Here is a 9,931-nt window from a genome sequence, read left to right as displayed (position 1 = left end):
CATCTGAGATGCTGTAATACTGAATAAAATGTAGAATGTTAAAACATTAACATTTAGTTTTTAAGACATTTTTCTAAGTATTAATATCATGTTTTTTAATTGAAAGTTGTACTATCTGTGTGAATATCAGAATCAAATTGAAATTGTTTGAATGAAAATGTTTTGTTTACTATTAGAAAATTGCTCAGGATATAGGTTTAATGGGGTAATTGAATATGTTAGATTGAATATTATGTTTTATATGTGAGAAAAAGGAATTGTATTTTATGTTCTGTTGATTCTATGTGGTTTAAGGCAGGATTCAATCTTTTGGGGTGGAATGGTGCAAAAGAGCAAGATTGAGCTGTGAAGATAACCTTTCCCTGAACCAAAATACTGAATTTAAGTTTGTTCTTGAGATTTATGGCAGGAAAGGGGCCCTCAACATTCCACATCGATTCTGTTAAACTTTATCTCATGACAGCCAGATGACCTTAGAATCTAGTGGGGGGCCCGGCCGTAAATTAGTTTTTCTGAGTGTCCAAAGTAGCTTCCAATTGGTCAAGCTGGACGACCTTATACTAAAGGGAAGGACTTATCTACATTATAAAATTTTGGGCACAGGGGCAAAAATTCAGATAGCTGCCACTTTTTTGCTTTTGCACCAGCTCTCTCCAAAGACGCGTCTTTGCCTCTCTTTTTCTATTTTTCTTTACCTCAGGTAACTGAATGTATGTTTCTGTTGTTCTGCAGTTTTGTTGTTAACTCATAAGCTGTTTTTTGTTGGATTAAATTCTGTGATTCTGTGACGTTCGCATATCTTGCTGGTTTTCCTTGGGGGCCACACGCAGCTCGCTGAGCGCACCTGGGAGAGGAAGAGAAACACCCAACCTTTTTCCAAAGTTAACTATTTAGAATATTTTCTTCCTTAACAATATATATATATATATATGTGTGGACAAGGAGAGGGAATTCCTTTAAAACTATCCATACATCTGCTTCTATGCAGTGGGTTTGTTTGTTGAATTACATGAAGTTGTAAAAAGTAGTCACTCTATCTGAATTATGCACTGTTGATTTTAATCTTTGTTTTTTTTGTCTCAGAATATCTCCTGGGAATAGGGAAGGATTTGTCTTCTTTTTCTCCTTTCTAATACTGTCCAGGTAAATAACACATTCACACACCAGTGGGCACACCATCACCTTCCCCTTCACAAACACACCGTGCCCTTCAGTTGTACACACTTATTGATTCTACACCCTCTTCTTTCTTCATCTAAAGAAATGCCAGCACAGCTCTTTGGTGGTATTTTTTTCCTGACGTCCAGTGAAGCAGGAGGGAGGCGGACAGGTCTCCGTTGGCCATAGCGCAGCTGTCGTTACAGGTTAGTGCAGGCGAGAAGTGGCTGAGGAGCTGAATGAATAAATAAGATGCTGCAGACTGGGCTCATGTTAAATGTAGAGAGGCTAACGGACCACACGGATGCTGAGCTGATTCTCTTTGTGTGTGTGTTTGATTTCACGTGTACACATGTGCACCACAGAGGACCTGCTGCATGTCCCGCAGAGCTCCCAGTTAGCACACAGCACCAGAGCAGGACACAAACACACACAGAGGACCCTGGAGAGAGGCCTCGAACCTGCCTGTCAGCTGCTGTTAGATCACACTGCATTTGGCTGACACCACAAAACACACACACAAGCACACAATGAAATGGCTTAGAGTTGCACCATTATTTACGTAAAATTGGAAGGATCCATAATGCATATAGACCTTAAAAAACTTTTTAAAACTAAGATTTTATTATCAGACTTTCTCTGGCAATAATCGCCTTTTCTGGTCTACCCTATTAAATATTACGTTAATGGCAGACCTCCACGGGCCAAACAGCTACCTAAATTCCTCTGGAGGCAAACCAGTTTATTTACCTTCAAAGGTTATTGAAACATTAACATGGAAACAATTTAGGCATCCACTGTTTTATTTTACATTGATTATTTTATATGTTCTGTGGTTTAATGGGACATTTTGATACATGTATGTTGAGGATAAATGTCCTGCTGAAAGCATAATGTCCTCCCAGCTCTCCTGTCTGAGCAGCTTTAGAGACAACTGTCCTCTGTTTATAATTACACCCATTCTCAATCAAGTTTGATTTCCTGTCCCTGCTGAGCAGGGGCTGTCCCAGCCTGTTTGGTGCCCTGGGAAAACAGCCCCTACAGTCCTGGGCTAGTATTGCTTACATCTCATTGCCAGCTCATAGCTTTCGCATTTGCAGCATTCCCTTGCTGGCTTTACAATAATTAATAACATCCCATCTCTGCCATTTCCACTAAATGTTCAATGCATATAAATGCACTGAATCATAAGGTTACTCATCATTTTAGTTCACTCTCCTTGCTTTTAAGATATTGCTGCACTCAACCATTTGGTTGCAAACAGTTATTTTTAGTAAGCCTGTTTTGAAACATGCCACGGCAATGATACCTTTCATTAATCTCTTATTTTTTCTCTTTTTCTCAACATGGCACTGTTATAGTCTTGGTTCTGTATGTTTCCTTTTGTGTATTCTGTTTTACTTTGTACCATGTTTTCTAGTTTTAGTGGTTTAATTCTTATTTTGTTGTGTTTTCTGGTTATTTTCAGTTCTCAGGTTTTTATTTGTTGCCCTCTGCTGCCCTCTTGTGTTCTCCTTTTTCCCTTGCTCCTTTCCTTGTTTCTGCTCTGTTCACACCTGCCCCCAATCTGCTCGTTAGCCTTCTCTTTGTTTCAGTCTCCCTTAAATACTCTCTCTGTGCAGTTCTTCAGTGCTGGTTCCTCGTCTAACTTCCTCCAACTCCGTCTCTCTGAGCCCTCCTCCTCGTGATAGTATCCCCCCTTATGTCTCCATGGTTTCTGATTTGTTTCGACTTTGTTTTTTCATGTTTGGATTTTTGGATTTCCTGCCTCTGTGTTCAGTTAACCTTTCATTGAACCCACAAGAAAATCACGTCAGCCTCCCTGCCTCTGCATTTGGGTCCTCAAACCACAACCCAATCCGGACAGGCACCTGATTGCTCATATTCTTGATCTGAGCCAATATCTCTAAAATTGACAATATTACAGATCAGTGGCAATTCCAGAAAACTTCAATAAAGGTGGGCAGAGAGATATAAATGTCTGCTGATGGTTGGGCAAAAACTAACAGGTACCGAAAAAAGTTCAGCATGAACCCACACAGTATCTGTATTTTCCAAACAATTCACTGAAGTTATACAAGATTTTTTTATGACGCCCTTGCTAATAAAGCTCTGCATATATACGTTAATTTATGCTGTTTGAATGTATTTATGGTTCTACATAATATACACATTGAATTGTTTGGGCTGTTTTTTTTTTTTATCTTTAATTACACATAAGACTCATTGATGACTGTAGAGACCAACTTTACCCCATAAAACAAAAAATTATTCTTAAAATAGTGTAAATTATGTATTAGTCATCTTTATTTTCATTATATTGTTGTGAATAATGAATCGCTGTATTTTATGTTTTGATATCCGTCTTTGGTTAATAGCTAAAATTTAAAAGCAGGAAATTCAACAATCTGGTATCACTGCTGCCCTGCCCTGCTGCTGAAACTAACACCTCCCCACAGCATTATACTCCCACCACCGTATCTCAATGTAGTCTGAAGTGTTTTGTTTCCCTTTTTTTAACCCTTTAAAAAACAACTGTATTCATACCTACATTAAGTCAAATACCGAAGCTCTCTTCGCCACTTAGCTGACTTATTGTAGCATCGAACTTTAGTTTATGGTATCTGAGGCCTTTTTAGATAGACCTTTTATCATATGCCTGCCTTTATCGTGCATTTACTTGGTTTTACCAATGACTTAATTACCTACTCCTCTGCATCCTTTTCATTCCTCTTGATACACATTCCTCTCAACATACGGTTAAGCTGAAGAAAATCCACCTTGACCTGTTCCCTCAGGTGCGATTGATGTGACACACCGAGTTCAGGGCAGAGATGAAGTGCAGACAGAGGAAAGACTACAGGCACAACGAGGATGTAGAAAGACGTACTGTTAATGCACAGAATGGAAATGGTGGCTGTGTGTGCTCAGGGAGAAGATAGTCCTTGCTTTGTTAAATGATTTCTTCCAGCTGAACTCCTCCCCCAATATCAGTCAGAAATAGATTGCAGAGAGAAAACAAAGATTCCATGTATACCCAGAGTTTCCTGGGTCACCTTGGCATACTACTCACAGCATAAATCGATTCATTTATTGCCATTCCAGTAACCATTCAGGTTATTCTTGTAAGTATAGGTGCTGTGCAGATCCCATGTTACAGCCAGACCCCCCCACTGAGTATTCTTGATATTTTTCTAACTAATTAAACATTTTAAAGAAAGTGACAGCTATAATGTGTCAGTTGAGTTTTGCGATGTGTAGCCTTGGTATTAGCTATGAGTTAGTTAACAGTATTGGTGCTTACCAAGGTTTATGCTGCTAAATGTTTAAATCCCATTGTTGCTATGCTTTAAATCTTCCATGACATACGAGAGAAACTTCTGGATCAGTTGAGGTTTTCTCTGCCTACAGTGTAAACATTTATTGCTGTAAGCTTCCAGTCAATTGTCGGAAGAAAGCCCCCCAATCATCACCCTTGATGAAGTGTAAATTATACATACCAGCTATATACCCACATTTGGTTATATTCTGTTCAGTCATGTCTTTTCTATTCCTTATTTATCTCTGGATTTTTGTGTATTTAGTTTATCGTCTTTGAGTTTTAAATCTCGTCAGTTCTTTGGGCCATGATTAGCCATTATTCTAGTGAACCAAGACTTCTGTGTTTCCCCTGAGAACCTTTCTATTGGCTAGTAGGCCCATTCTTCAAGTCACCTGGCAGATAACCCTGGAAGATGTAATTATTTTCTTTGATCTCTGACCCAAAGCATATTCATTACACGGTTTTGCCTCAAAGTGGATATCTGCCGCTCTTGCTGGTGTTTCCGAACGCACCATCCGTGGTGTGCTCTAGTGGAGACAGCTTTGGAAATAGTGTATGAACGATTCCCATAGAACTAGTTTCTAACTAGAGAAAACAGGTAAGATGCCCTTTAGTTATTCACAGCGGTTTCTGTTATCTAGATAATCTAGTAATTGCATAAATTTATGTGTTAGATTAACAGTGGAAATAAATGGTATATATAATGTTACTGTTACTGTAACTGTAATATCCAGCATTCTACTACTGTATTTACAGAAGCATATTAAAAATGGGAATGTCATTCAGGCCCATGTCTAGTTCTTAAGTGGACAACCTAAAGGTAAGTTGCCCTCTACTGACATCTTAAGATTTGGACCTCTTTTAATATAAATTAACTGGATGCTAAGCTCAACCTCAGATCTCCATCAGGTTTGCAGAGCAGAAACATGCTTGACTTCCTTCAGTAGCAGTACTCCTTAGTACCGCTAGATGGCGGTGTGATTCTGCTACAGCATCCAGCTAATTTATCACTTACAGTAGTCCAGTCCAGTCAGGTTAACTAAATTAATTAACTAAATTATATAGATTTTGCATGCGGGAAATGTACACTCAGATTTGTACAAAAAAATGTAAAAGAATTCTGAGTTGTAACCATAAAAATAAAACAGGGAGTTGAATGTTAACTTTGATCTAAGATGAAAACATGCAAATAAGAGCTTTAATATGCCATAAAAAGCTGGTGGGACTCATTTTTAATTATAGCAGCTATATCTAAAATTATTCCTACCCTTGGCAGGTTTTGGTTTAAAGTATTTTTTGTTTGTATCTTCTAACTTAATAACAGTCAAATCTGACTTGAATTATACAGAAAATCTGCAGAGGGACTTAAAAAAATGAGCCTTTGTTTCTTTAACTTCAAGCTTATCAGACAAAGATGAATTGTTAAAGCACTAAAGAAACAAAAAATCAAAACATCGCTCAAATAATGTAGAAAGGGTTTGATTGCTGTAAGGCCAAAAGATGCTTCCACTGACCACTGAACATGGTACAATAATTATTTTATTTTATTGATTATTTTCGGTAAAATCTAATTGAAATATACATATTTATTTTAACTTTTAATACATTTTTTTTTAATCTTTTGAGCAGCTAATTTAAAATAAATGCAAAGCTGTACATAAACATATGTGACAAAACATGCCCGTATGGGTCATGTACAAAGTTATAAGAATAAAAATAAATTACCTATTCTACACCACTCGCTTCAGCTGTCAAACCAATATTAATAATAACGCAACAACAAAAATATTAAATATTATACAGTTCTAAGGCTTAAACACACTTGAATTGACATAATGATTAATCTGACAAGATCAATTATCCAAATGTAGGAATATTTTTTTATATTTATCAATAACTGAGGAAATATATCCAGTTTAAATAGACGACACACAAACAGTATGTATTAACATCAAGATTGAAAGCCCTCAGTACTTATAATTGGGAGATAATTAGTCTTTGCTATATAGATATTCTGGTAATATTTACTTTATAGTAACACTTAACAAATCAGAAGGCATTAAGCTAAGCATTGATGTTATTAGTGTGCTATTACTATTATATTAACTGGGAAGATGTGAACATTTCTTGGTGTTTGAAAGCTCAGCTCATACAGGGATGAGTTAGGGCGCTGAGAATGAGAAGCAAAGGGTTAAATTAGATTTGGGTTTTAAGGTGCTGAGTAATAAATACATTTCATTAAACAACTTTAACCATTCAGATGAGACAATTATGTCGACTTTATCAGACCGATTAAACCAATGGAGACTTTTTTATTATCATCTCCAATCAATCTGTTTTGTTGTCCAGTTGAGTTGGTTCCACAAAGCAACTATTCAGTGAAGGGTGACATATGGCTGAAGCACACACGCCTCAAACACCGATATACGGCCCATTTGCACACATGTTCCTGTTCCACAGTAAGAAATTATCGGGTGTGTCGCAGCATATGTCCGCTACTGGACCTTAGAGTCTGAACATGTGCCTCTTTCACTCATATGTATGTGTGTGTTTGTGTGTGTGTGGGCATGTATGTGTGAGAGAAATTTTTGGAATAACATATGTTTGCAAAATACATGTGTCAGCAAACGCTGTCCATGCACTGGCATATGTCGATGCATAGCCTTCTATGTTTACACGTTTTGTTTTCTCTGAGCAAGCCTGTGTTTGTGTGAATTTGTTCATGGAGAGTGGCCAGTAATCCACACAGGGCAGCTGTGCTCATTCGTATTCAGCCCCAGGGCACTTTCTTGGGTCGTCTCGCTGATTAGGGATCAGAGATGGAAGGAAGGAGTGAAACGGTGGACAGTGAGGAAGACAAAGAGAGGCAAAGATAGAGAGATAGGGGGGGGGGGGTAAAGCAAAATACAGAGGTCCTCCCTCATTTTGTAAACAGTTTGTTAATGTCGTTAATCCTATTAAGCAGGGGAAGAAGCATGGCCCCTCACATTACATGCATTAATACAGGGTTGCAATGTGCAATCCCTTCCTCTATCTTTCTCTCTCTCTCCGTCCCACACACACACACAGCAACACATGCTCTGCTCCAGCCAGGAAATGAAATTGATTTGCCCTCATAAACATTTGATAAAGCTCTAATGCTGCGCCAGGAACAGCTTAGAAAGGCCTGAAGAGTGGACTCATGAAAATGACATGTAAATCAAATGAGCGTCGTATAGTTCCCGGCATAATTTGCCAACAATTATTGTTTTGACCCGGCTCCTCAGTTGACAAAAGAAACCTGCTCCCTCTGAGGAGCAGGAAATCAGCTTTTCAAGTGCTCTTGTGTTTGAAGAGCGGAGAGCAAGGCGAGGCGTGATTGCCGAGATGTGCAGAGGGAATCAGACGTGGGGTGATTTCATACAAGAAGCGAAAGCACAGCAAAGGCCATGGTCACTTGTTTGCCCGCATATATGATGCATTTGGAAGCCGTTCCCTAAGATATGCAGACAGAAAGATTGATAATAATAATGATTTAATTTGCCACTTGAAAACAGCTTGTTCACGTTTCACTTTATTTATATGGGATATTAGTGCATTTGGCAGTAACTGTCGAGCCATCGATATATTATTCACATTGTGCACATAAATATACATGGAGAATAGCAGCAGCATACAAGAGAAGAAATATTAAAGCAGATGCACATCCCTCTCATCTGCAATGTAAATATAGACATACGTGCGACCATATCATCTAGACATGACATTATTGTTAGTGAGGAAACTCCATGTAAGGATTTGTATTTGATTTGAGCTTTTCCACTTTTGATTTAATTCCATGTTTACTCATGTTTTATTGCTGATTCAGGCTTTCTCGAGCACGAATGCTCTCAGGCCATCCTGCTGCGTATGCTGGATCATTACTGCCAACGTTCATTGGTGTTTTAAATTAGAGACGCAAAAACCAAAGACCCTTCTGTGACTCTTCATTTCCTCTTTAGGTAACACTGGAAAAGCTAAATCTTACTTAAAGATAAGACAGGGGCAGATTTACTATTAGACAGAACTAGGCAGCTGCGTAGGGCCCATAAAACTGCTTTTACATACATGGTTAATACATGTACTACATTTGGAGATATATTGCAGTATTTTCCATCTGCGTTACAGTGACGTAGAAAAAATTGAAGTTGCATGTACCATTGAAGTAGCAATTGAGTAAATATACTGCAATTTAACCAGTGGGTAAAAGCCTTATACTGTGTTTTATGTGTGTTTGTTTTCAGAATGAGACAGGGATGGACTGTGACAGAGAGAGTTTCAAAATTATCCAGCCAGGCTGTGATATTGATGTTGTTCCACCAAACTGTGAGATTCCAGCATCATCCACTCATCCAGCAGTGTACTCCTGGAAGATGACCCTCTGACACTCTGGCCAAAGCAGCTGTCTGATTGGGCAAGCTGCTCAATAGTACAGAGAGGACCACTCCACGGTCAAGATATTTCCAAGAAATTGAGATGGGCGCAGATTTACTTTCAGCTATTATTTCATTCAAATGAAAAATGGAAAACAGATAACATCATGGCTTGTCTCAGGTAAAAAGAAGGACTTTAATTTGCTTTTGCTGTTGCCTTTTTGAAAATACAGGATAGAGCAACCAGCTAAGTGAGAATGGGCTTAGTGAGGGACAAAAGGTAGAAAAATTAATGTATTTTCATTATATTAGAATGTATAATGGGTCTGTTTTATGTGTTTTCTTCTCATTTCAGAGGGCCCCATACCTTTCTTTGCCTAGGGTCCCAAATTTCCTAAATCTGCCCCTGAAATAGGATAAATCTTATGTTTAAGTATTCCTCATAAACTGCATGCAAACTTTGTGTTCTAAATGATCCTGGAATTTGAAGCAAAAACACATTGAACTCCTCCTAAAAGGCTGGTTCCAGAGCATCCTTTAAGTCTCACCCACTTTACTTCCACTTTATTCTATTTTTTCTAATAAAAGAAGAATACAGTAAACAAACAAATTTATCATGTGTGTCTAATTGTTTTAAGAATATATCCTCTGTTTATTTTATTGTTCAGCACATTGATCCAATGGTATGTAGTGTAAGAAGTTAAATAAAACGTTTAAAGGAATAATTTAGTGCCCTTCGTGAGGCCACAGTCAAAAGGTCTCTCTGTCTTCAACACCCACAAGCTACTAATGTTTAACTGATTCTGCAGCCAGGACAACACAGCTTGTCCTCATTAGGAGAGGATTTTGTAATTTACCTTGAACTCCTTTAAAAGTTTATTACTATTCCCATTTTTTTACCTTTGATTAAATAACTTAAATAGAAAGCTGCCATAGTTAGATCCACAGGTAACAGGATATAAAGGAAATCCCACCTGAAGGTGTTTCACTGAGTGTTTGTCGGAATACAAATAACTCTGACAAAATTGAAAATATATGCAATTTACTTTTAGTGACACCA

General features: G+C 38.0%; 1 long non-coding RNA gene across 1 annotated transcript; it reads left to right on the top strand.

Annotated features, from left to right (window-relative positions):
* The first annotated feature begins 1,082 nt into the window (after positions 1-1,082).
* Positions 1,083-9,145, top strand: LOC119793142. Its single transcript, XR_005282070.1, has 3 exons — positions 1,083-1,143; positions 1,262-1,364; positions 8,743-9,145. It is a non-coding gene; the product is annotated as an uncharacterized LOC119793142 (long non-coding RNA).
* Positions 9,146-9,931: the final 786 nt, after the last annotated feature.

The sequence above is a fragment of the Cyprinodon tularosa genome, unplaced genomic scaffold (genome assembly GCF_016077235.1).
Source record: "Cyprinodon tularosa strain WSP-4 unplaced genomic scaffold, ASM1607723v1 ctg441, whole genome shotgun sequence".
Taxonomy (NCBI): Eukaryota; Metazoa; Chordata; class Actinopteri; order Cyprinodontiformes; family Cyprinodontidae; genus Cyprinodon; species Cyprinodon tularosa.
Note: the sequence above shows the minus strand (reverse complement) of the source record. Positions and strands in the feature narration are given on the sequence as shown.